This window comes from Pleurodeles waltl, chromosome 3_2 (assembly GCF_031143425.1).
Source record: "Pleurodeles waltl isolate 20211129_DDA chromosome 3_2, aPleWal1.hap1.20221129, whole genome shotgun sequence".
Classification (NCBI taxonomy): Eukaryota; Metazoa; Chordata; class Amphibia; order Caudata; family Salamandridae; genus Pleurodeles; species Pleurodeles waltl.
In genome coordinates, this window is record NC_090441.1 from 128,809,668 (window position 1) to 128,836,709 (window position 27,042).

Below are 27,042 nucleotides of genomic sequence, written 5' to 3' on the forward strand. Positions count from 1 at the left end.
CTAGAATGCTCCATATTGATTGACACAAGACGATTTGTGATCTTGAGCTGTGAGGCTAATAAAGGTGAATGAATGTTAGCACAGGTTTTTAAAGGGAAAGACAAAATTAATATTCATAGATTCGTGGTCACTGTCTTTTGCTGTAATTAGTGGGGTTTTGCCTCCAAGCGGTGCATTATGGGTATGGTGGCTTTGCCAACGCTTCTTTACGGTGGCCTGCCTGGGGAACGCTGAAAGATTAAAGACTGCAATTCTACTGACATGTGCTGTGGGTTTATCCGACAAAGTCCCAGTAAAATCGCTGCATGTTAAAAATTATAAGGATATTGGGAATCACGAAGGACTTCCATGATCATGGAAAGAACCAAGGCCAGAGTCGAATTCTTTAAGATCTTGCAAATCCAAGGTTACTTGCAATATCCTTATATGTGGGAGCCATCAGCAGGTGCGCCTCATCAATATGGACGCAAGGGGGTCGGCCGATGAAAATAACCTGCTTCACCCTTGATTTATTGCCTTGAAGTATTACTGTTTTTACCTGAAAACAAACAATTCTAAACGATCATTTGATTACATATAAAGTTGCAATATTATATAGACAGCTGAAGAGGGCTCCACTGGTTGATTTGCGCAATGCACGTTTTAGGGGGTGGCTTTTCCCTGAAAACAAACAATTCTGTATAATAAGCTGTTTACATGTAAGGTTGCATTAACACATAGATAGCTGACGAGGGCTCCACTGTTTGAGTTGTGCAATGCACAAGTTTCAGGCTGCGGCTCTTTCGCACACTCACCCTTTTACTCCACTGGGCATATTTCTGGGGATTTGGCGCAGGTTAGCGCAGCTTGCGTCAAAAGGCAGTGAGGCGCCTATCTATGGCATACAGCACATTCCTGTTTGCAGAATGCAGCACACATAGAAAAAGGAAAAACTGAGCAGAAATAATGCTATTTCTCCTCGTTGCGCCTCCCCTGGGGAGGCGTAAGGTTTTAGTGAATCCCCAGTTTTGCAGGGTCTTGTAATCTGGGGATGTGTCAAAAGCCATGGGTGTTGCGTGGAATCACTAACCGTAATGCCCATGGAACGCCTCCCTAATGCAGAGTAAGGCAACACTGCGAATTGCGTTGCCTTACCTTACTCCATATCTATGAGGGCATTCAAAGCCAAGCAAAGTGGCATTACGTGGCCTCATAAATATGGGGGCATACTTATGAGAGGCTTGCGCCACAGGTGACTCACTTTTCTTGACAGTTTGGTGGCACAAGCCTCTCAACCATATTGTGAGGCCACGCAAATCCACTTTGCATGGCTTTCCATGGCCTCATCGATATGGAGGAAGAGAAAGCAGCGCAAGTCACTGTGTGGCCTTACTCTGCACCAGGGCGGCGTTCCATGGACATTGCGGTTGACGCTCCTCCAGATTTACTTAATCGCATAAACTTATGGCTCCCCAGAGCAGGCGTTAAGAGGAGAAATATTTTCATTTCTCTTCATTTTTTCCTCTTTCAAATGAAAGAGGAAATCACCTCTCAGAATTGTTTTTGTGCAGGAAGGTGGCCTTCCTGCACAAAGACAATCCTGCATGCAATTCAGGCGCCCTTCCACCATGGTGCAAGAGTGCCTCGATTGGCACTAGGCAGCCAATTGTGCATCAGCACAGTGGGAAAGGAAAGGACTGCACCAAATTTCATAAATACGTTGCATTCCTGTCCTTTCACATTGGCGTAGGGTAGCACAGCAAAAAAGACTTGCGACATTACTCTATGGCAATTCCCCATAAATGTAGACCATGATTTAGAGGTTCGCACCACAGTTGCTTCACAAAATGTGATGCAACGGCAGTGAGAGGGGCCCCTACATTAGGTAACGTAGTGCTCTATTCATGGCATTGCATTATGTCAACTTATGAAGTTTAGGTTGGGCTTTTCCATCATACGCCCTTTTGCCAGGTCAGAAGCAAAGACAAAAGAAAAGGTACAGCTCCTCACGTACTAACCTCGCTTCTGGTTAAGCCAAAGCTCGTGAAGCTGGCACTCTCACTCTGATTTCTGGAAGTTTGAAACTGTGGGCCCTTGAGGTACAGAGCAAAGATGCCTTTTCCGATCAATTTCAGTTAAGTTATATTTTCAACTCTCATGTGTATGCATGAATGAGTGCTGTATTTGTATGTCTGTCTGCATGCATGCACAAATGTGAATCTGTGTATGGGAATGAATATTTGCATGCATGAGAACTCTTCAATCCCTGCAAATATTATTCGTTTTTTTCCAATTCCAAATTAAGAAGTGACTGGCAGCTGGTACAGCAAAGGAAGCCTGTGAATCAAGATACAAAATTAAGGGCCTTATTTATACTTTTTGGTGCAAAACTGCACTAAGGCAGTTTTGCCCCAAAAAGTTTTGCACCGGCTTGCACCATTTTTTAGCACCAGCTGGGCACCATATTTATGGAATGGTGCAAGCAGGTGCAAAAGGTAGGCTAGCTTAAAAAAAAATGACGTTAGGCAGTTTTGAGTCAAATTAAGGGGCATATTTATACTCTGTTTGCACCAAATTAGTGTCATTTTTTTTTACTCTAATTCGGTGCAAAACTAACTCCATATTTATACTTTGGTGCTAGACCCCTCTAGCACCAAATTTATGGAGTTAAAGTCATTTTTTGAAAGTGGAGTCCTACTTTGCCTTAATGAGATTCAAGGTAGGCGTTCCCGTGCAAAAAATGACTCTATGGCCTTAACACCATATTTAGGGGCATATTTATACTCTGCGGCGTATTTATACTCTGTTTGCACCGAATTAGTGTCATTTTTTTTAACTCTAATTCGGTGCAAAACTAACTCCATATTTATACTTTGGTGCTAGACCCATCTAGCACCAAGGCCCTTATTTAAACTTTTTTTGCACTGCATTAACGTCATTTTATGACACAAAAGTGGCGCAAACTTACAAAATATTGGCCCTTATTTATACTTTTTGCTGCAAAACTGCACTAACTCAGTTTTGCACCAAAAAGTTGAGCACCGGCTTGCACCATTTCTGTGCACCAGCCGGGCACCATATTTATGGAATGGTGCAAGCCGGTGCAAAGGGTAGGCTAGAGTTTAAAAAAATGACTTTAGTCGGGTGGGGATGGCAGTATAGAAGAAGAGGGTTTAGCACCAAAAAATGGCTTTAGGCAGGTTAGAGTAAAAATAAATGACTCTAACCAGATTAGCGTCATTTTATGGTGCTAAACCTACCATGCCACATGACTCCTGCCTTAGGAAAGGCAGGAGTCATGCCCACCACCCCAGTGGCCAGCACAGAGGACAGGGGTCCCCTGGGCATGGCCATTTCACCCGGTGCCATATATGGGGGCCCATTTCAGGGCCCCCTATGGCACTTTCAAAAATAAAATGCACTTACCTGTACTTACCTGGGATGGGGTCCCCCATCCTCGCAGTCCCTCTAGTGTGGGTGGGGGTGCCCCTAGGGCCTAGGGAGGGCACCTCTGGGCTTATTCCATGGTGTTCCACCATGGAAATAGGGCCACAGGTCCTCTAAGACCTGCCCTGACCCAGGTCTTAAAAAATGGGGCAAAGCAAGCTTTGCCCCATTTTTTGACCCTTCCTCCCTCCTTTGCACCATTTTTACATGGGAGTATAAATATGGTGTTAAGGCCATAGAGTCATTTTTTTGCACGGGAACGCCTACCTTGCATCTCATTAAGGCAAGGTAGGTTTCCACTTCCAAAAAATGACTTTAACTCCATAAATTTGGTGCTAGACGGGTCTAGCACCAAAGTATAAATATGGAGTTAGTTTTGCACTGAATTAGAGTAAAAAAAAAATGACGCTAATTCATTGCAAACAGAGTATAAATACGCCCCTTAGCGTAAAAAAATGATGCTAATCTGCTCAGAATCATTTATTTTGACCCAAAACTGCCTAATGTAATTTTTTTTTTAAGCTAGCCTACCCTTTGCACCGGCTTGCACCATTCCATAAATATGGTGCCCAGCTGGTGCTAAAAAATGGTGCAAGCCGGTGCAAAACTTTTTGGGGCAAAACTGCCTTAGTGCAGTTTTGCACCAAAAAGTATAAATAAGGCCCTAAATGATTCTGACCAGATTAGCATAATTTTTTTACGCTAAGGGGCATATTTATACTCTGTTGGCACTGAATTAGCGTAATTTTTTTTTTACTCTAATTCAGTGCAAAACTAACTCCATATTTATACTTTGGTGCTAGACACGTCTAGCACCAAATTTATGGAGTTAAAGTCATTTTTTGGAAGTGGAAACCTACCTTGCCTTAATGAGATGCAAGGTAGGCGTTCCCGTGCAAAAAAATGACTCTATGGCCTTAACACCATATTTATACTCCCATGTAAAAATGGTGCAAGGGAGGGAGGAGGGGTAAACAAAATGGGGCAAAGCTTGCTTTGCCCCATTTTTTAAGACCTGGGTCAGGGCAGGCGTTAGGGGACCTGTGGTCCTATTTCCATGGTGGAACACCATGGAATAAGCCCAGAGGTGCCCTCCCTAGGCCCTATGGGCACCCCCACCCACACTAGAGGGACTGCGAGGATGGGGGACCCCATCCCAGGTAAGTACAGGTAAGTGCATTTTATTTTTGAAAGTGCCATAGGGGGCCCTGAAATGGGCCCCCATACATGGCACAGGGTGCAATTGCCATGCCCAGGGGACCCCTGTCCTCTGTGCTGGCCACTGGGGTGGTGGGCATGACTCCTGCCTTTTCCAAGGCAGGAGTCATGTGGCATGGTAGGTTTAGCACCATAAAATGACGCTAATCTGGTTAGAGTCATTTTTTTTTACTCTAACCTGCCTAAAGCCATTTTTTGATGCTAAACCCTCTTCTTCCATACTGCCAGCCCCACCCGACTAAAGTAATTTTTTAAAACTCTAGCCTACCCTTTGCACCGGCTTGCACCATTCCATAAATATGGTGCCCGGCTGGTGCACAGAAATGGTGCAAGCCGGTGCTAAACTTTTTGGTGCAAAACTGAGTTAGTGCAGTTTTGCAGCAAAAAGTATAAATAAGGGCCAATATTTTGTAAGTTTGCGCCACTTTTGTGTCATAAAATGACGTTAATGCAGTGCAAAAAAAGTTTAAATCAGGGCCTTGGTGCTAGATGGGTCTAGCACCAAAGTATAAATATGGAGTTAGTTTTGCACCGAATTAGAGTAAAAAAAAAATGACACTAATTCGTTGCAAACAGAGTATAAATATGCTGCAGAGTATAAATATGCCCCTAAATATGGCGTTAAGGCCATAGAGTCATTTTTTGCATGGGAACGCCTACCTTGCATCTCATTAAGGCAAAGTAGGTCTCCACTTTCAAAAATGACTTTAACTCCATAAATTTGGTGCTAGAGGTGTCTAGCACCAAAGTATAAATAAGGAGTTAGTTTTGCACCGAATTAGAGTTAAAAAAAATGACACTAATTCAGTGCAAACAGAGTATAAATATGCCCCTAAGGCCCATATTTATACTTTTTGACGCTAAACTGCGCTAACGCAGTTTAGCGTCAAAAAATTTTGCGCCGTCTAACGCCATTCTGAAGCGCCATGCGGGTGCCGTATTTATGGAATGGCGTTAGACGGCGCAATCAGACCGGCGCTGCCTGGTGTGCGTGGAAAAAAACCACGTAGACCAGGCAGCTCCGGCGTTGGGAAAAAATGACGTTAGGGCGTCTTAAAATGGCGCAAGTCCGGTTGACGCTAAAAAATCGTCTTAACCCGACTTGCGCCATTTTTTTTCGACGCCCATCCCCCATCAACATGACTCCTATCATTGTAAAGATAGGAGTCATGCCCCCTTGCCCAATGGCCATGCCCAGGGGACTTCTGTCCCCTGGGCATGGTCATTGGGCATAGTGGCATGAAGGGGGGCACAAATCAGGCCCCCCTATGCCAAAAAAAATTATTAAAAAAAAAAAAAAATACTTACCTGAACTTACCTGAATGTCCCTGGGGTGGGTCCCTCCAGCCTTGGGTGTCCTCCTGGGGTGGGCAAGGGTGGCAGGGGGGGTCCCTGGGGGCAGGGGAGGGCACTCTGGGCTCATTTTGAGCCCACTTGTCCCTTAACGCCATGCCTGACCCAGGCGTTAAAAAGCGGCGCAAATGCGCCGTTTTTAGCCACGCCCACTCCCGGGCGTCTCTTTTGCCCGGGAGTATAAATACCACGTAAAGGCCTGGGAGTCATTTTTTAAGACGGGAACGCCTCCCTTGCATATCATTAATGCAAGGAAGGGGTTCACGCTAAAAAATGACGCACACTCCGGGCACTTTGGCGCCCGAACCGTCTAACGCCATAGTATAAATATGGCGTTAGTTGGCGTTAGTTTAGCGTCGAATTTGCGTCGAAAAAAACGACGCAAATTCGGCGCAACCAGAGTATAAATACGGCCCTAAATATGTTAAACAGAGTAAATGTACCTCATAATATGCAATGCACAGGATTAAATTGGTATCACAGAATGGTGGAAGCATGCTCGCTTCATATAAATTATTTTCAGCAGAAGCACAGTGTTGTCCTGTGTCCCTACAGCTTTCAGACTCAAATCTGTGCAGAATCCACTTGTTGTCTCACGACAGAGCCCTTATCAAGCACACACAGGCCCACCTACAAATTTGGTAAAGAAATATACTTTGCATTCCTATTCTCAACCCTGGGAAAACGCATCAACAATAATAATAATATCATGCATTAACAATATATAATATCGTGTTTTATATATCATCCGCTACTGCGTTTTTGATGTTTCCTAGTGCCTCAAATAACCAGCTTGCTCTTACACCTTACCATGGTTCACAATTTATTGGCCATGATGAATGCCAGAGGCTGCTTTTGGATTGACACACACATATCAAGAACCAACCTTAAACTCAATAAGATATCATTAACCAATGTTAATGAAATGTACTAATCAATAATTATTACTTATGAAATATTGAATATATGTTAGACCAATGCAGTAATATGCCATATTGAGAGTTATGAAGTATGTTCTAGCTTTATTAATTGTAGGCCTTAACGTAGTGAGTGTCTTGGCCTATTTTGCCAGGCTTCGTGTAAAAGTTGTATTTCTTAGTGTTTAGTAAAAATGCTGACCAAGAGAATTAAACTGGTAAAAGTCTATTGTATTGTTTAAATGTGCATATAACGGAAGCTTTTCGTGAGAACCGACTGCTAGGAGATGATGTTCTTGCTAATGCAACATTTTAGGTTTTTTGTGTGTGAGACTGACTTTCCAAGGACAAGAACAATAGAATTCTGACTTGAGTAGAAGCTGCAACAATATTGTTACCCGACAAGCCGGATGATGAGGACATTGCAAGAGGAACCAATCAACAATATGAGAACGGAGAAATATTAGAATTCATAGATATGGTATAGTACTTTTATTGGAGAAAGTGTGAACATACGATTAACTGACCAATAGGGAATTAGGGGATAGTTTAAGTGACTTTAATATAACAATGCTAATTCTGGGAGAGACATTCAGGCCCATATTTATACTTTTTGACGCAAAACTGCGCCAACGCAGTTTTGCGTCAAAAAAATTAGCGCCAGCTAACGCCATTCTGAAGCGCCATGCGGGCGCCGTATTTATTGAATGACGTTAGCCGGCGTTAGCCGCCGGCGCTGTCTGGTGTGCGTTAAAAAAAAACACGTACACCAGGCAGCGCCGGCGTAGGGGGAAAATGGCGTATGGGCGTCCACAAATGGTGCAAGTCAGGCTGAGGCAAAAAAATCGCCTCAACCCGATTTGCGCCATTTGTTTTCACTCCCAACCCCCATTGAAATGACTCCTGTCTTAGCAAAGACAGGAGTCATGCCCCCTTGCCCAATGACCATGCCCAGGGGACTTCTGTCCCCTGGGCATGGTCATTGGGCATAGTGGCATGTAGGGGGGCACAAATCAGGCCCCCCTATGTCACAAAAAAAAAAAAATTACTTACCTGAACTTACCTTAATGTCCCTGGGATGGGTCCCTCCTGCCTTGGGTGTCCTCCTGGGGTGGGCATGGGTGACAGGGGGTGTCCCTGGAGGCATGGGGGGGCACCTCTGGGCTCATTCTGAGCCCACAGGTCCCTTAACGCCTGCCCTGACCCAGGCGTTAAAATCCGGCGCTAATGCGGGTTTTTTAGACCCACCCACTCCCGGGCGTGATTTTTGCCCGGGAGTATAAATCCCATGCATATGCATCGGAGTAATTTTTTAAGACGGGAACGCCTACCTTGCATATCATTAACGCAAGGAAGGTGTTCACGCAAAAAAATGACGCTAACTCCATGAACTTTGGCGCTAGACGCGTCTAACGCCAAAGTATAAATATGGAGTTAGTTTTGCGTTGAATTTGCGTCGAAAAAAACGACGCAAATTCGGCGCAAACGGAGTATAAATATGCCCCTCATTTCGACATTTTTAGAGAAGACAGATTATTCTGCCATTTGGGTCATTCCGACATTCTGGCTCCTTGGGCTCATATTTTCCTGACTGAGAGCCTGATGCCTTGCTGATCGACTGATGTCCTGAGGACGAAGAATGATTCTGCTTTGATGACCCATACCGAGCATAGGTATACATCGAAATGTGATTATTATGCATATTTGCTTTTTCTTTCTACGTACCAACTGCGCTGTTTTGATAGAACCATAGTTAGATGATTTTCCAAATTTACGGTACTAAATTGTTTAGCATGAAGCCCAACATGCCGATGCTAATCTGATGTTAGTTAAGCATTCTCACTAATTGAATTATGATAACAGGGACTAATGCTTGGTGACCTTCTCTGCTGAACTTCATGTACTTCATTACGTTGACGCAGCTGACTTTGCTATTGATTTGCACCGTAGCTTTAGCATGTGTTGTAGTTCAAGCTTTGATTAGATTGCATTTCTTCCGCCACTTTGGACAACCAGTGTTGTTTCTGTATGTGTTTCGTTTGATGTTGAGATTAATCTACATGACCTTAGCATTATTAATATAGGGAAATAAACATTCTAAACTTTTACTAAAGGTGTAGTTATTCATGACTGAAAGGTCATGGTGCGTGACAATTACTGACTCCAATGATTATTGATTTTATTGATTACTAGTGATTGTCGATTATTGTGTATTGATTATTGATTATGTACTGGAGCAATGGTAAGAACTTCTTAATTGTGAGTCAAAAGGTTCATCGACCTATTCGCGTCCCCTTGTAAGTTTACTTATTAAGGTCAGGCGCGCTAACAGTGGTACCTGCACATGTCTGGGTACTGTTGGGATGGTTGCAATGATATTGTGCGCTGTAAGATGCAGCACACATGTGTTTGGGCAATGAGGCAGGGCAGTTGCAAGGTGTTACTGCAAGGGACAACACCATGACGTAACCCCAGGTATGGTATTGACTGACTTCCTAGTCTCTGTTGTCTTGGTCGTGTTGGTAGAGTTAATTTAACTATATGCGAGGGATGTTGTTAGGAGACAACCAGAGGCACAGTCATTAGACATGCCATCCATCCCATGTACTGCATATGTACATGTAGGTATTTAGCCCTGGTGATTGACATATGTCCAGGTTGTGTACGTGTTGTGGTGCATGGCACCACTAAGGCGTAGGTACATTTATAGCTTACGTCAGCATGGTGCTACTTGCTTCATGTGCAATGTGTCCCTCTGCGCTCCTTTGACATGCATTGAGTGTGTCCTATGTGGCTCCCCCTTCTTGCACTTAACAATTTAACATTAATTTCCCCATATCCGACTTACCCTGCATTTGTGGTGTTTCCTGGTAGTCTGCCCTGTCCTGCGATTCCAATGACCAGTTCCTCCGGGATGACTTCTGCAACCATCTCCTCCATCTCGTCCAGGTCCTCTTGTGGTGCTGGACTACCACCTCCAGTTTGCAGTGCTGCCTTCCTGTGCGATGCCATTTTTGTCTTTGTCCTTCGCTTGCAGTCCTGCGAGTGTTTCTTGCACTCAGTTACGGTTCTCCTCACCTCTGTCACACTGTTAATCTTGTCTACTATCTGCTGCCAGATTGCCTCTCTCCTTCCAATTGCTAATTTTGAGGTGACGAAGAGTTGATGTTGATGCTCTGTCACCTCTCTCATCAGTATTTCATACTCCTCCGCACTGAAACAACACTTTCTCTTTTTCTTCTTCCTCCCCTGGGTTGTTTGTCCTTCTGGCTGGTTCCTGGTTAATTTGGGTCACCCTGGGGTCTCTCCTGGCTTTCTGGCTCCATTTTGCCTCTCCTTTGCACTGTTTTGTGCATTGGTGTCTAAAGTTGACGCTATCGCTGTAAAAAATGGTGCATTTCCATTTTGCAACATGTTTATGTGTCTTAAAACAGGTTAGAGTCATTGTTTCGACGTTAACATAATTTTGCATTACCACAAGGCGCAATGGTTAACTTCACAAATGTTGACTCTAACCTATTATTAGCACCACCCACCGTCATAATATAAATATGAACCCCAGGTGGCGTTAAAATATGGTGCTATCCAGCACTAGTCTTTTTGACGCAGAACTGCGTTTGCACAGTTTTGCGTCAAAAAGTATAAATCTGGCACTATGTCATAGGTCACGTGACAGGAAAGGCTGCACCACAATAGTTTCCCTGCTCAAGTCATAATGTCGGCTCCTTTAACTCTGCACATTTTGAATGGTGCCTCACATGGGCTTTTGTGAGGACTAGTGGCACCCAAGAAGAGGACTTTTATATGCCTACGTCAAAGCATGCTTGCTGGCTCATTGCTATTCTTTCCGAGACAATGAATGAACCAGTGTGTCTTGTACTTGAAGCCTATAAGGCTGCATCAGCTGCTGTAACAAATCAAGTATTGACAAAGAGGAACGAGTTAGAGCTATTGGTATTGTAAATTCTTAACTGGACTTTTCTTGACACATCAATTGAAAATGAAAATTAAAACAGATGCATAAGCGAGCCAATTCAAAGCGCCACAGCCCCCATGAGCATGAGCACGAGGGAGAGACACAAAAGGAAAAAGATGTTTGCTCGCAGTCAAACGTATTGGCAAACGTGCAATTATACATATAACAGGGTCGGTGTCCAAGGCAGTAACAAAACCGCCCCACGGAGGGACAAACGAAAAGCATTTACCAATGATAACAAAGGATTTTTGTAAGGCAAGCTCATTAACGAGTAATAGTGATGGGCGTGCGGTGGGCGTGGTTAAAAGCCCGCAGATAGATTACAACAGGTCAAAGCACTTGTGCGCTCGACCTAATGAATAAGTTAGGCACGTCCAGCGCTAGGTTCATCATATCACTTTTTTCCAAAAGCATTGATGAAGCCAATAGGTCTCACTGATGCAAGACCTATTGGCTTTGTCAATCTTTTTTGCCATGTTGTGCGTCTGCTGTACAGCATGGTTCATAATAAAATAAAATAAAAAAGCGCTGTGATGGAGCAAGTGTTGACTGCGCCATAGCACTTTTTTTTTACTTTCAGCAATATTGCATAGCAGCCACGCTGCTGTACATGGCTCTTGCATAAGTACTACCTACTGGTTTTGCTATTGCTTGTGGTTTTTAGGCAAGGGTTGATTAAGTGATTTTCCCAGGATCACAGGAGGTCAATTATGCTAGATTCAGGCCCATATTTATACTTTTTGACGCAAACCAGCGCCAGCAAAAATCATGCCTCAAACCGACTTACACCATTTTTTGAAGCACAACCCTCATTGAAATGACTCCTGTCTTAGCAAAGACAGGAGTCATGCCCCCTGGCCCAATGGCCATGCCCAGGGGACTTCTGTCCCCTGAGCATGGTCGTTGGGCACAGTGGCATGTAGGGGGTCCCAAATTAGGCCTCCCCATGCCACTATAAAAAAAAAAATTAAATACTTACCTCAACTTACCTGTACTTACCTGGGATGGGTCCCCCCATCCATGGGTGTCCTCCAGGGGTGGGCGAGGGTGGCAGGGGGTGTCCTTGAGGGCAGGGGAGGGCACCTCTGGACTCCTTTGGAGCCCACAGGTCCCTTAACTCCTGCCCTGACCCAGGTGTTAAAAAACGGCGCACATCAGGCTGTGCGCCATTTTTTAAGGCCCACCCCCTCCTGTGCGTCAAAATGACGCTGAAGTATAAATAAGGCGCACAGGCCATAAAGTTATTTTTTGGGCGGGAACGCCTACCTTGCATGTCATTAATGCAAGGCAGTTTCCAGCATCCAAGAAATGACGCACACAGTGGAATTTTGACGTCCGCGGGGTCGGGCGTCAGAGTTTAAATATGGGGCAAGGTGCGCAAACAGAGTATAAATATGCCCCTCAATCTTTATTCATCAGTTTCAAAGTTGTGGCATGATCTAAATAAATATACATACATTTGATACACACATATATATATATATGTTTATAATATATATTTTAACAGACCATTACAATTAAGTCAAAAAGATATTTGAATAATATTTCAATAATCAATGAGAAAAATAGAGAGCTGATCCAGAAATAAAACACAAATTGGACAGTTAAATGTTTTATTTCTTAACTGACTTTCCCTTATCTGTTTCCATAGATAGATTAAACTTAAAAATCATATACATTTTTTTATCACACAATACTTTTTTTTGACAGTATAAGGGTAACCCTACTTTTGGTAGAGCTTTCAAAAATTGAATGAAACTCTTAAATGTTCCTCTCCACGGAATTCTTTTTTTTATTTTTTTTATTTTTTTTAAGTTTCAAAAACCTTTATTAAGTGCTTTAAGTAGGCGATACATAGGTTTTTAAAGAGTGGTACCTCTTCCCTTAGGAAGGGCAGTCCACTTCAACTCTTTAGTAAAAGGCGAAAGATTTATTCGATTTGAAGAGAAACCAGAGTATGCTAATGGCAGCCGCCGACTATTGCGCCTGGAAACGCCGTTCCACAGACTATCAGGGCGACTAGGTTTACTAAGGTCATCATAGAAAACCCTTCGAAATAGAACCAAGTTATAATAATAGTTGTAATACTTTACACCGATAAAACACTTGTTGCCACAGAAAGAAATAAGCGGAGAGCCCAGCAGTGAGAGGAATTATGGGTGTGCAAATTTAGTCGCAGGTCACGTCACAGGAAAGCCAGCAAGACATTTTCCGTGGTCAAATCGTAATTTCTGCTCCTTTAATTATCCATGTAACCAGCTGTCTGCAAGGCGGCAACAAAACCGCCCCAAGTAGATAAAGAATTTTTAAAGGGAAGCCCATGAATGAGTGATAGTGAGGAGCGTGCGGTGGGCGTGGTTAAAAGCCACTGAGAGCTCACACCAGGACAAAGAACTTACACACTCGACCTCGAAAGGCTAAGGTAGCGCAGACAGCCGCTGGCGGAAGTGGACTGTATCGGGTCAGTGGCCCTAATATTGTGGGATGGTTAGAAAACGTACGATTTTCATCCAAAAAACAATGACATACTCTTGTACAATTGAGTCCCGCACCTCTCGTTCTCAGTAGCAAACGAAATCATTCAAAAAATAATAAATCTGTCTCTCTGGTTTATCATTAGGACTATACAAAGAGAAACTAAGGCCCGTATTTATACTTTTTGACGCTAAACTGCGCTAACGCAGTTTAGCGTCAAAAAATTTTGCGCCGGCTAACGCCATACTGAAGCGCCATGCGGGTGCCGTATTTATTGAATGGCGTTCGCCTCCACCCGATTTGCGCCATTTTTAACGACGCCCAGACGCCATTTACATGACTCCTGTCTTAGTAAAGACAGGAGTCATGCCCCCTTGCCCAATGGCCATGCCCAGGGGACATATGTCCCCTGGGCATGGTCATTGGGCATTGAGGCATGTAGGGGGGCACAAATCAGGCCCCCCTATGCCCCAAAAAAAAATAAAAAAAAAATATATTTATACTTACCTGAACTTACCTGAATGTCCCTGGGGTGGGTCCCTCCATCCTTGGGTGTCCTCCTGGGGTGGGCAAGGGTGGCAGGGGGGGTCCCTGGGGGCATGGGAGGGCAGCTGTGGGCTCATTTTGAGCCCACAGGTCCCTTAACGCCTGCCCTGACCCAGGCGATAAAAAGTGGCGCAAATGCGGGGTTTTCTGCCCCGCCAACTCCCGGGCGTGATTTTTGCCCGGGAGTATAAATACGACGCATTTGCGTCGCAGTCATTTTTTTGGACGGGAACGCCTACCTTGCATCTCATTAACGCAAGGAAGGCGTTCACGCTAAAAAATGACGCTCTTTACTCATACTTTGGCGCTAGACGCGTCTAGCGACAAAGTATAAATATGGCGTTAGTTTTGCGCCGAATTTGCGTCGAAAAAAACGACGCTAATTCGGCACAAACGGAGTATAAATATGCCCCTAAGTATATTTATACTCCGTTTGCGCCGAATTAGCGTAGTTTTTTTCGACGCAAATTCGGCGCAAAACTAACGCCATATTTATACTTTGGCGTTAGACGCGTCTAGCGCCAAAGTATGAGGAAAGAGCGTCATTTTTTGGCGTGAACGCCTTCCTTGCGTTAATGAGATGCAAGGTAGGCGTTCCCGTCTAAAAAAATGACTGCGCCGCAAATGCGTCGTATTTATTCTCCCGGGCAAAAATCACGCCCGGGAGTGGGCGGGGCAAAAAACCCTGCATTTGCGCCGGATTTTAGCGCCTGGGTCAGGGCAGGCGTTAAGGGACCTGTGGGCTCAAAATGAGCCCACAGCTGCCCTCCCATGCCCCCAGGGACCCCCCCTGCCACCCTTGCCCACCCCAGGAGGACACCCAAGGCTGGAGGGACCCACCCCAGGGACATTCAGGTAAGTTCAGGTAAGTATATATATATTTTTTTTAAATATTTTTTTTTGGCATAGGGGGGCCTGATTTGTGCCCCCCTACATGCCTCAATGCCCAATGACCATGCCCAGGGGACATAAGTCCCCTGGGCATGGCCATTGGGCAAGGGGGCATGACTCCTGTCTTTACTAAGACAGGAGTCATGTAAATGGCGTCTGGGCGTCATTAAAAATGGCGCAAATCGGGTGGAGGCGATTTTTTGCGTCAACCTGACTTGCACCATTTTTAAGACGCCCTAGCGCCATTTTTCCCAACGCCGGCGCTGCCTGGTGTACGTGGTTTTTTTCCACGCACACCAGGCAGCGCCGGTCTGCTTGCGCCGGCTAACGCCATTCAATAAATACGGCGCCCGCATGGTGCTTCAGAATGGCGTTAGCCGGCGCAAAATTTTTTGACGCTAAACTGCGTTAGCGCAGTTTAGCGTCAAAAAGTATAAATACGGGCCTAAAAGTGAAGAAACAAAACAAAAACAACTCAAAAGGTGCGTAGCTCGTTCCTAGAATGCTCCATATTGATTGACACAAGACGATTTGTGATCTTGAGCTGTGAGGCTAATAAAGGTGAATGAATGTTAGCACAGGTTTTTAAAGGGAAAGACAAAATTAATATTCATAGATTCGTGGTAACTGTCTTTTGCTGTAATTAGTGGGGTTTTGCCTCCAAGCGGTGCATTATGGGTATGGTGGCTTTGCCAACGCTTCTTTACGGTGGCCTGCCTAGGGAACGCTGAAAGATTAAAGACTGCAATTCTACTGACATGTGCTGTGGGTTTATCCGACAAAGTCCCAGTAAAATCGCTGCATGTTAAAAATTATAAGGATATTGGGAATCACGAAGGACTTCCATGATCATGGAAAGAACCAAGGCCAGAGTCGAATTCTTTAAGATCTTGCAAATCCAAGGTTACTTGCAATATCCTTATATGTGGGAGCCTGCAGCAGGGGAGCCTCATCAATATGGACGCAAGGGGGTCGGCCGATGAAAATAACCTGCTTCACCCTTGATTTATTGCCTTGAAGTATTACTGTTTTTACCTGAAAACAAACAATTCTAAACGATCATTTGATTACATATAAAGTTGCAATATTATATAGACAGCTGAAGAGGGCTCCACTGGTTGATTTGCGCAATGCACGTTTTAGGGGGTGGCTTTTCCCTGAAAACAAACAATTCTGTATAATAAGCTGTTTACACGTAAGGTTGCATTAACACATAGATAGCTGACGAGGGCTCCACTGTTTGAATTGTGCAATGCACAAGTTTCAGGCTGCGGCTCTTTCGCAAACTCACCCTTTTACTCCACTGGGCATATTTCTGGGGATTTGACGCAGGTTAGCGCAGCTTGCGTCAAAAGGCAGTGAGGCGCCTATCTATGGCATACAGCACATTCCTGTTTGCAGAATGCAGCACACATAGAAAAAGGAAAAACTGAGCAGAAATAATGATATTTCTCCTCGTTGCGCCTCCCCTGGGGAGGCGTAAGGTTTTAGTGAATCCCCAGTTTTGCAGGGTCTTGTAATCTGGGGATGTGTCAAAAGCCATGGGTGTTGCGTGGAATCACTAACCGTAATGCCCATGGAACGCCTCCCTAATGCAGAGTAAGGCAACACTGCGAATTGCGTTGCCTTACCTTACTCCATATTTATGAGGGCATTCAAAGCCAAGCAAAGTGGCATTACGTGGCCTCATAAATATGGGGGCATACTTATGAGAGGCTTGCGCCACAGGTGACTCACTTTTCTTGACAGTTTGGTGGCACAAGCCTCTCAACCATATTGTGAGGCCACGCAAATCCACTTTGCATGGCTTTCCATGGCCTCATCGATATGGAGGAAGAGAAAGCAGCGCAAGTCGCTGTGTGGCCTTACTCTGCACCAGGGCGGCGTTCCATGGACATTGCGGTGGGTTTGCCCACGCAATAGCCATTGATTTTGACGCTCCTCCAGATTTGCTTAATCGCATAAACTTATGGCTCCCCAGAGCAGGCGTGAAGAGGAGAAATATTTTCATTTCTCTTCATTTTTTCCTCTTTCAAATGAAAGAGGAAATCACCTCTCAGAATTGTTTTTGTGCAGGAAGGTGGCCTTCCTGCACAAAGACAATCCTGCATGCAATTCAGGCGCCCTTCCACCATGTTGCAAGAGTGCCTGGATTGGCACTAGGCAGCCAATTGTGCATCAGCACAGTGGGAAAGGAAAGGACTGCACCAAATTTCATAAATACGGTGCATTCCTGTCCTTTCACATTGGCGTAGGGTAGCACAGCAAAAAAAACTTGCAGCATTACTCTATGCCAATTCCCCATAAATGTAGACCATGATTTAGAGGTTCGCACCACAGTTGCTTCACAAAATGTGATGCAACGGCAGTGAGAGGGGCCCCTACATTAGGTAACGTAGTGCTCTATTCATGGCATTGCATTATGTCAACTTATGAAGTTTAGGTTGGGCTTTTCCATCATACGCCCTTTTGCCAGGTCAGAAGCAAAGACAAAAGAAAAGGTACAGCTCCTCACGTACTAACCTCGCTTCTGGTTAAGCCAAAGCTCGTGAAGCTGGCACTCTCACTCTGATTTCTGGAAGTTTGAAACTGTGGGCCCTTGAGGTACAGAGCAAAGATGCCTTTTCCGATCAACTTCAGTTAAGTTATATTTTCAACTCTCATGTGTATGCATGAATGAGTGCTGTATTTGTATGTCTGTCTGCATGCATGCACAAATGTGAATCTGTGTATGGGAATGAATATTTGCATGCATGAGAACTCTTCAATCCCTGCAAATATTATTCGTTTTTTTCCAATTCCAAATTAAGAAGTGACTGGCAGCTGGTACAGCAAAGGAAGCCTGTGAATCAAGATACAAAATTAAATATGTTAAACAGAGTAAATGTACCTCCATAATATGCAATGCACAGGATTAAATTGGTATCAGAATGGTGGAAGCATGCTCGCTTCATATAAATTATTTTCAGCAGAAGCACAGTGTTGTCCTGTGTCCCTACAGCTTTCAGACTCAAATCTGTGCAGAATCCACTTGTTGTCTCACGACAGAGCCCTTATCAAGCACACACAGGCCCACCTACAAATTTGGTAAAGAAATATACTTTGCATTCCTATTCTCAACCCTGGGAAAACGCATCAACAATAATAATAATATCATGCATTAACAATATATAATATTGTGTTTTATATATCATTCGCTACTGCGTTTTTGATGTTTCCTAGTGCCTCAAATAACCAGCTTGCTCTTACACCTTACCATGGTTCACAATTTATTGGCCATGATGAATGCCAGAGGCTGCTTTTGGATTGACACACACATATCAAGAACCAACCTTAAACTCAATAAGATATCATTAACCAATGTTAATGAAATGTACTAATCAATAATTATTACTTATGAAATATTGAATATATGTTAGACCAATGCAGTAATATGCCATTTTGAGAGTTATGAAGTATGTTCTAGCTTTATTAATTGTAGGCCTTAACGTAGTGAGTGTCTTGGCCTATTTTGCCAGGCTTCGTGTAAAAGCTGTATTTCTTAGTGTTTAGTAAAAATGCTGACCAAGAGAATTAAACTGGTAAAAGTCTATTGTATTGTTTAAATGTGCATATAACGGAAGCATTTCGTGAGAACCGACTGCTAGGAGATGATGTTCTTGCTAATGCAACATTTTAGGTTTTTTGTGTGTGAGACTGACTTTCCAAGGACAAGAACAATGGAATTCTGACTTGAGTAGAAGCTGCAACAATATTGTTACCCGACAAGCCGGATGATGAGGACATTGCAAGAGGAACCAATCAACAATATGATAACGGAGAAATATTAGAATTCATAGATATGGTATAGTACTTTTATTGGAGAAAGTGTGAACATACGATTAACTGACCAATAGGGAATTAGGGGATAGTTTAAGTGACTTTAATATAACAATGCTAATTCCGGGAGAGACATTCAGGCCCATATTTATACTTTTTGACGCAAAACTGCGCCAACGCAGTTTTGCGTCAAAAAAATTAGCGCCAGCTAACGCCATTCTGAAGCGCCATGCGGGCGCCGTATTTATTGAATGTCGTTAGCCGGCGTTAGCCGGCGTTAGCCGCCGGCGCTGTCTGGTGTGCGTTAAAAAAAAACACGTACACCAGGCAGCGCCGGCGTAGGGGGAAAATGGCGTATGGGCGTCCACAAATGGTGCAAGTCAGGCTGAGGCAAAAAAATCGCCTCAACCCGATTTGCGCCATTTTTTTTCACTCCCAACCCCCATTGAAATTACTCCTGTCTTAGCAAAGACAGGAGTCATGCCCCCTTGCCCAATGGCCATGCCCAGGGGACTTCTGTCCCCTGGGCATGGCCATTGGGCATAGTGGCATGTAGGGGGGCACAAATCAGGCCCCCCTATGCCACAAAAAAAAAAAAAATACTTACTTGAACTTACCTTAATGTCCCTGGGATGGGTCCCTCCTGCCTTGGGTGTCCTCCTGGGGTGGGCATGGGTGACAGGGGGTGTCCCTGGGGGTATGGGGGGGCACCTCTGGGCTCATTCTGAGCCCACAGGTCCCTTAACGCCTGCCCTGACCCAGGCGTTAAAATCCGGCACTAATGCGGGTTTTTTAGACCCACCCACTCCCGGGTGTGATTTTTGCCCGGGAGTATAAATCCCACGCATATGCATCGGAGTCATTTTTTAAGACGGGAACGCCTACCTTGCATATCATTAACGCAAGGAAGGTGTTCACGCAAAAAAATGACGCTAACTCCATGAACTTTGGCGCTAGACGCGTCTAACGCCAAAGTATAAATATGGAGTTAGTTTTGCGTTGAATTTGCGTCGTAAAAAACGACGCAAATTCGGCGCAAACGGAGTATAAATATGCCCCTCATTTCGACATTTTTAGAGAAGACAGATTATTCTGCCATTTGGGTCATTCCGACATTCTGGCTCCTTGGGCTCATATTTTCCTGACTGAGAGCCTGATGCCTTGCTGATCGACTGATGTCCTGAGGACGAAGAATGATTCTGCTTTGATGACCCATACCGAGCATAGGTATACATCGAAATGTGATTATTATGCATATTTGCTTTTTCGTTCTACGTACCAACTGCGCTGTTTTGATAGAACCATAGTTAGATGATTTTCCAAATTTACGGTACTAAATTGTTTAGCATGAAGCCCAACATGCCGATGCTAATCTGATGTTAGTTAAGGATTCTCACTAATTGAATTATGATAACAGGGACTAATGCTTGGTGACCTTCTCTGCTGAACTTCATGTACTTCATTACGTTGACGCAGCTGACTTTGCTATTGATTTGCACCGTAGCTTTAGAATGTGTTGTAGTTCAAGCTTTGATTAGATTGCATTTCTTCCGCCACTTTGGACAACCAGTGTTGTTTCTGTATGTGTTTCGTTTGATGTTGAGTTTAATCTACATGACCTTAGCATTATTAATATAGGGAAATAAACATTCTAAACTTTTACTAAAGGTGTAGTTATTCATGACTGAAAGGTCATGGTGCGTGACAATTACTGACTCCAATGATTATTGATTTTATTGATTACTAGTGATTGTCGATTATTGTGTATTGATTATTGATTATGTACTGGAGCTATGGTAAGAACTTCTTAATTGTGAGTCAAAAGGTTAATCGACCTATTCGCGTCCCCTTGTAAGTTTACTTTTTAAGGTCAGGCGCGCTAACAGTGGTACCGGCACATGTCTGGGTACTGTTGGGATGGTTGCAATGATATTGTGCGCTGTAAGATGCAGCACACATGTGTTTGGGCAATGAGGCAGGTCAGTTGCAAGGTGTTACTGCAAGGGACACCACCATGACGTAACCCGAGGTATGGTATTGACTGACTTCCTAGTCTCTGATGTCTTGGTCGTGTTGGTAGAGTTAATTTAACTATATGCGAGGGATGTTGTTAGGAGACAACCAGAGGCACAGTCATTAGACATGCCATCCATCCCATGTACTGCATATGTACATGTAGGTATTTAGCCCTGGTGATTGACATATGTCCAGGTTGTGTATGTGTTGTGGTGCATGGCACTACTAAGGCGTAGGTACATTTATAGCTTACGTCAGCATGGTGCTACTTGCTTCATGTGCAATGTGTCCCTCTGCTCTCCTTTGACATGCATTGAGTGTGTCCTATGTGGCTCCCCCTTCTTGCACTTAACAATTTAACATTAATTTCCCCATATCCGACTTACCCTGCATTTGTGGTGTTTCCTGGTAGTCTGCCCTGTCCTGCGATTCCAATGACCAGTTCCTCCGGGATGACTTCTGCAACCATCTCCTCCATCTCGTCCAGGTCCTCTTGTGGTGCTGGACTACCACCTCCAGTTTGCAGTGCTGCCTTCCTGTGCGATGCCATTTTTGTCTTTGTCCTTCGCTTGCAGTCCTGCGAGTGTTTCTTGCACTCAGTTACGGTTCTCCTCACCTCTGTCACACTGTTAATCGTGTCTACTATCTGCTGCCAGATTGCCTCTCTCCTTCCAATTGCTAATTTTGAGGTAACGAAGAGTTGATGTTGATGCTCTGTCACCTCTCTCATCAGTATTTCATACTCCTCCGCACTGAAACAACACTTTCTCTTTTTCTTCTTCCTCCCCTGTGTTGTTTGTCCTTCTGGCTGGTTCCTGGTTAATTTGGGTCACCCTGGGGTCTCTCCTGGCTTTCTGGCTCCATTTTGCCTCTCCTTTGCACTGTTTTGTGCATTGGTGTCTAAAGTTGACGCTATCGCTGTAAAAAATGGTGCATTTCCATTTTGCAACATGTTTATGTGTCTTAAAACAGGTTAGAGTCATTTTTTCGACGTTAACATAATTTTGCATTACCACAAGGCGCAATGGTTAACTTCACAAATGTTGACACTAACCTATTATTAGCACCACCCACCGTCATAATATAAATATGAACCCCAGGTGGCGTTAAAATATGGTGCTATCCAGCACTAGTCTTTTTGACGCAGAACTGCGTTTGCACAGTTTTGCGTCAAAAAGTATAAATCTGGCACTAAGTCATAGGTCACGTGACAGGAAAGGCTGCACCACAATAGTTTCCCTGCTCAAGTCATAATGTCGGCTTCTTTAACTCTGCACATTTTGAATGGTGCCTCACATGGGCTTTTGTGAGGACTAGTGGCACCCAAGAAGAGGACTTTTATATGCCTACGTCAAAGCATGCTTGCTGGCTCATTGCTATTCTTTCCGAGACAATGAATGAACCAGTGTGTCTTGTACTTGAAGCCTATAAGGCTGCATCAGCTGCTGTAACAAATCAAGTATTGACAAAGAGGAACGAGTTAGAGCTATTGGTATTGTAAATTCTTCACTGGACTTTTCTTGACACATCAATTGAAAATGAAAATTAAAACAGATGCATAAGCGAGCCAATTCAAAGCGCCACAGCCCCCATGAGCATGAGCACGAGGGAGAGACACAAAAGGAAAAAGATGTTTGCTCGCAGTCAAACGTATCGGCAAACGTGCAATTATACATATAACAGGGTCGGTGTCCAAGGCAGTAACAAAACCGCCCCACGGAGGGACAAACGAAAAGCATTTACCAATGATAACAAAGGATTTTTGAAAGGCAAGCTCATTAACGAGTAATAGTGATGGGCGTGCGGTGGGCGTGGTTAAAAGCCCACAGATAGATTACAACAGGTCAAAGCACTTGTGCGCTCGACCTAATGAATAAGTTAGGCACGTCCAGCGCTAGGTTCATCATATCACTTTTTTTCCAAAAGCATTGATGAAGCCAATAGGTCTCACCGATGCAAGACCTATTGGCTTTGTCAATCTTTTTTGCCATGTTGTGCGTCTGCTGTACAGCATGGTTCATAATAAAATAAAATAAAAAAGCGCTGTGATGGAGCAAGTGTTGACTGCGCCATAGCACTTTTTTTTTACTTTCAGCAATATTGCATAGCAGCCACGCTGCTGTACATGGCTCTTGCATAATTACTACCTACTGGTTTTGCTATTGCTTGTGGTTTTTAGGCAAGGGTTGATTAAGTGATTTTCCCAGGATCACAGGAGGTCAATTATGCTAGATTCAGGCCCATATTTATACTTTTTGACGCAAACCAGCGCCAGCAAAAATCATGCCTCAAACCGACTTACACCATTTTTTTAAGCACAACCCTCATTGAAATGACTCCTGTCTTAGCAAAGGCAGGAGTCATGCCCCCTTGCCCAATGGCCATGCCCAGGGGACTTCTGTCCCCTGAGCATGGTCGTTGGGCACAGTGGCATGTAGGGGGTCCCAAATTAGGCCTCCCGATGCCACTATAAAAAAAAAAATTAAATACTTACCTCAACTTACCTGTACTTACCTGGGATGGGTCCCCCCATCCATGGGTGTCCTCCAGGGGTGGGCGAGGGTGGCAGGGGGTGTCCCTGAGGGCAGGGGAGGGCACCTCTGGACTCCTTTGGAGCCCACAGGTCCCTTAACGCCTGCCCTGACCCAGGTGTTAAAAAACGGCGCACATCAGGCTGTGAGCCATTTTTTAAGGCCCACCCCCTCCTGTGCGTCAAAATGACGCTGGAGTATAAATAAGGCGCACAGGCCATAAAGTTATTTTTTGGGCGGGAACGCCTACCTTGCATGTCAATTTTGACGCACATTCAGCGCAAACAGAGTATAAATATGCCCCTCAATCTTTATTCATCAGTTTCAAAGTTGTGGCATGATCTAAATAAATATACATACATTTGACACACACACATATATATATATGTTTATAATATATATTTTAACAGACCTTTACAATTAAGTCAAAGAAGATATTTGAATAATATTTCAATAATCAATGAGAAAAATAAAGAGCTGATCCAGAAATAAAACACAAATTGGACAGTTAAATGTTTTATTTCTCAACTGACTTTCCCTTATCTGTTTCCATAAACAGATTAAACTTTTAAATCTGATAAGAAATTTTATCACACAATACTTTTTTTCAACAGTATAAGGATAACCCTACTCTTGGTAAGGCTTTCAAAAATTGAATGAAACTCTTAAATGTTCCTCACCACGGAAATCTTTAGTAAAAGGCGAAAGATTTATTCGATTTGAAGAGAAACCAGAGTATGCTAATGGCATCTGCCGACTATTGGGCCGGGAAACGCCGTTCCACAGACTATCAGGGCGACTAGGTTTACTAAGGTCATCATAGAAAACCCTTCGAAATAGAACCAAGTTATAATAATAGTTGTAATACTTTACACCGATAAAACACTTGTTGCCACAGAAAGAAACAAGCGGAGAGCCCAGCAGTGAGAGGAATTATGGGTATGCAAATTTAGTCGCAGGTCACGTGACAGGAAAGCCTGAAAGACATTTTCCATGGTCAAATCGTAATTTCTGCACCTTTAATTATCCATGTAACCAGCTGTCTGCAAGGCGGCAACAAAACCGCCCCAAGTAGATAAAGAATTTTTAAAGGGAAGCCCATGAATGAGTGATAGTGAGGAGCGTGCGGTGGGCGTGGTTAAAAGCCACTGAGAGCTCACACCAGGACAAAGAACTTACACACTCGACCTCGAAAGGCTAAGGTCGCGCCGACAGCCGCTGGCGGAAGTGGACTGTATCGGGTCAGTGGCCCTAATATTGTGGGATGGTTAGAAAACGTACGATTTTCATCCAAAAAACAATGACATACTCTTGTACAATTGAGTCCCGCACCTCTCGTTCTCAGTAGCAAACGAAATCATTCAAAAAATAATAAATCTGTCTCTCTGGTTTATCATTAGGACTATACAAAGAGAAACTAAAAGTGAAGAAACAAAACAAAAACAACTCAAAAGGTGCGTAGCTCGTTCCTAGAATGCTCCATATTGATTGACACAAGACGATTTGTGATCTTGAGCTGTGAGGCTAATAAAGGTGAATGAATGTTAGCACAGGTTTTTAAAGGGAAAGACAAAATTAATATTCATAGATTCGTGGTCACTGTCTTTTGCTGTAATTAGTGGGGTTTTGCCTCCAAGCGGTGCATTATGGGTATGGTGGCTTTGCCAACGCTTCTTTACGGCGGCCTGCCTGGGGAACGCTGAAAGATTAAAGACTGCAATTCTACTGACATGTGCTGTGGGTTTATCCGACAAAGTCCCAGTAAAATCGCTGCATGTTAAAAATTATAAGGATATTGGGAATCACGAAGGACTTCCATGATCATGGAAAGAACCAAGGCCAGAGTCGAATTCTTTAAGATCTTGCAAATCCAAGGTTACTTGCAATATCCTTATATGTGGGAGCCTGCAGCAGGTGCGCCTCATCAATATGGACGCAAGGGGGTCGGCCGATGAAAATAACCTGCTTCACCCTTGATTTATTGTATTGAAGTATTACTGTTTTTACCTGAAAACAAACAATTCTAAACGATCATTTGATTACATATAAAGTTGCAATATTATATAGACAGCTGAAGAGGGCTCCACTGGTTGATTTGCTCAATGCACGTTTTAGGGGGTGGCTTTTCCCTGAAAACAAACAATTCTGTATAATAAGCTGTTTACATGTAAGGTTGCATTAACACATAGATAGCTGACGAGGGCTCCACTGTTTGAGTTGTGCAATGCACAAGTTTCAGGCTGCGGCTCTTTCGCACACTCACCCTTTTACTCCACTGGGCATATTTCTGGGGGTTTGGCGCAGGTTAGCGCAGCTTGCGTCAAAAGGCAGTGAGGCGCCTATCTATGGCATACAGCACATTCCTGTTTGCAGAATGCAGCACACATAGAAAAAGGAAAAACTGAGCAGAAATAATGATATTTCTCCTCGTTGCGCCTCCCCTGGGGAGGCGTAAGGTTTTAGTGAATCCCCAGTTTTGCAGGGTCTTGTAATCTGGGGATGTGTCAAAAGCCATGGGTGTTGCGTGGAATCACTAACCGTAATGCCCATGGAACGCCTCCCTAATGCAGAGTAAGGCAACACTGCGAATTGCGTTGCCTTACCTTACTCCATATCTATGAGGGCATTCAAAGCCAAGCAAAGTGGCATTACGTGGCCTCATAAATATGGGGGCATACTTATGAGAGGCTTGCGCCACAGGTGACTCACTTTTCTTGACAGTTTGGTGGCACAAGCCTCTCAACCATATTGTGAGGCCACGCAAATCCACTTTGCATGGCTTTCCATGGCCTCATCGATATGGAGGAAGAGAAAGCAGCGCAAGTCGCTGTGTGGCCTTACTCTGCACCAGGGCGGCGTTCCATGGACATTGCGGTGGGTTTGCCCACGCAATAGCCATTGATTTTGACGCTCCTCCAGATTTACTTAATCGCATAAACTTATGGCTACCCAGAGCAGGCGTGAAGAGGAGAAATATTTTCATTTCTCTTCATTTTTTCCTCTTTCAAATGAAAGAGGAAATCACCTCTCAGAATTGTTTTTGTGCAGGAAGGTGGCCTTCCTGCACAAAGACAATCCTGCATGCAATTCAGGCGCCCTTCCACCATGGTGCAAGAGTGCCTGGATTGGCACTAGGCAGCCAATTGTGCATCAGCACAGTGGGAAAGGAAAGGACTGCACCAAATTTCATAAATACGGTGCATTCCTGTCCTTTCACATTGGCGTAGGGTAGCACAGCAAAAAAGACTTGCGGCATTACTCTATGCCAATTCCCCATAAATGTAGACCATGATTTAGAGGTTCGCACCACAGTTGCTTCACAAAATGTGATGCAACGACAGTGAGAGGGGCCCCTACATTAGGTAACGTAGTGCTCTATTCATGGCATTGCATTATGTCAACTTATGAAGTTTAGGTTGGGCTTTTCCATCATACGCCCTTTTGCCAGGTCAGAAGCAAAGACAAAAGAAAAGGTACAGCTCCTCACGTACTAACCTCGCTTCTGGTTAAGCCAAAGCTCGTGAAGCTGGCACTCTCACTCCGATTTCTGGAAGTTTGAAACTGTGGGCCCTTGAGGTACAGAGCAAAGATGCCTTTTCCGATCAACTTCAGTTAAGTTATATTTTCAACTCTCATGTGTATGCATGAATGAGTGCTGTATTTGTATGTCTGTCTGCATGCATGCACAAATGTGAATCTGTGTATGGGAATGAATATTTGCATGCATGAGAACTCTTCAATCCCTGCAAATATTATTCGTTTTTTTCCAATTCCAAATTAAGAAGTGACTGGCAGCTGGTACAGCAAAGAAAGCCTGTGAATCAAGATACAAAATTAAATATGTTAAACAGAGTAAATGTACCTCCATAATATG

The 27,042-nt window shown here is 44.0% G+C and overlaps 1 non-coding gene across 1 annotated transcript; it reads right to left on the reverse strand.

Moving 5' to 3' along the window:
* Positions 1 to 23,791: 23,791 nt before the first annotated feature.
* LOC138286794 (U5 spliceosomal RNA) lies at positions 23,792 to 23,907 on the reverse strand. Its single transcript, XR_011202070.1, has one exon. It is a non-coding gene; the product is annotated as a U5 spliceosomal RNA (small nuclear RNA).
* Between the last annotated feature and the right edge of the window lie 3,135 nt (positions 23,908 to 27,042).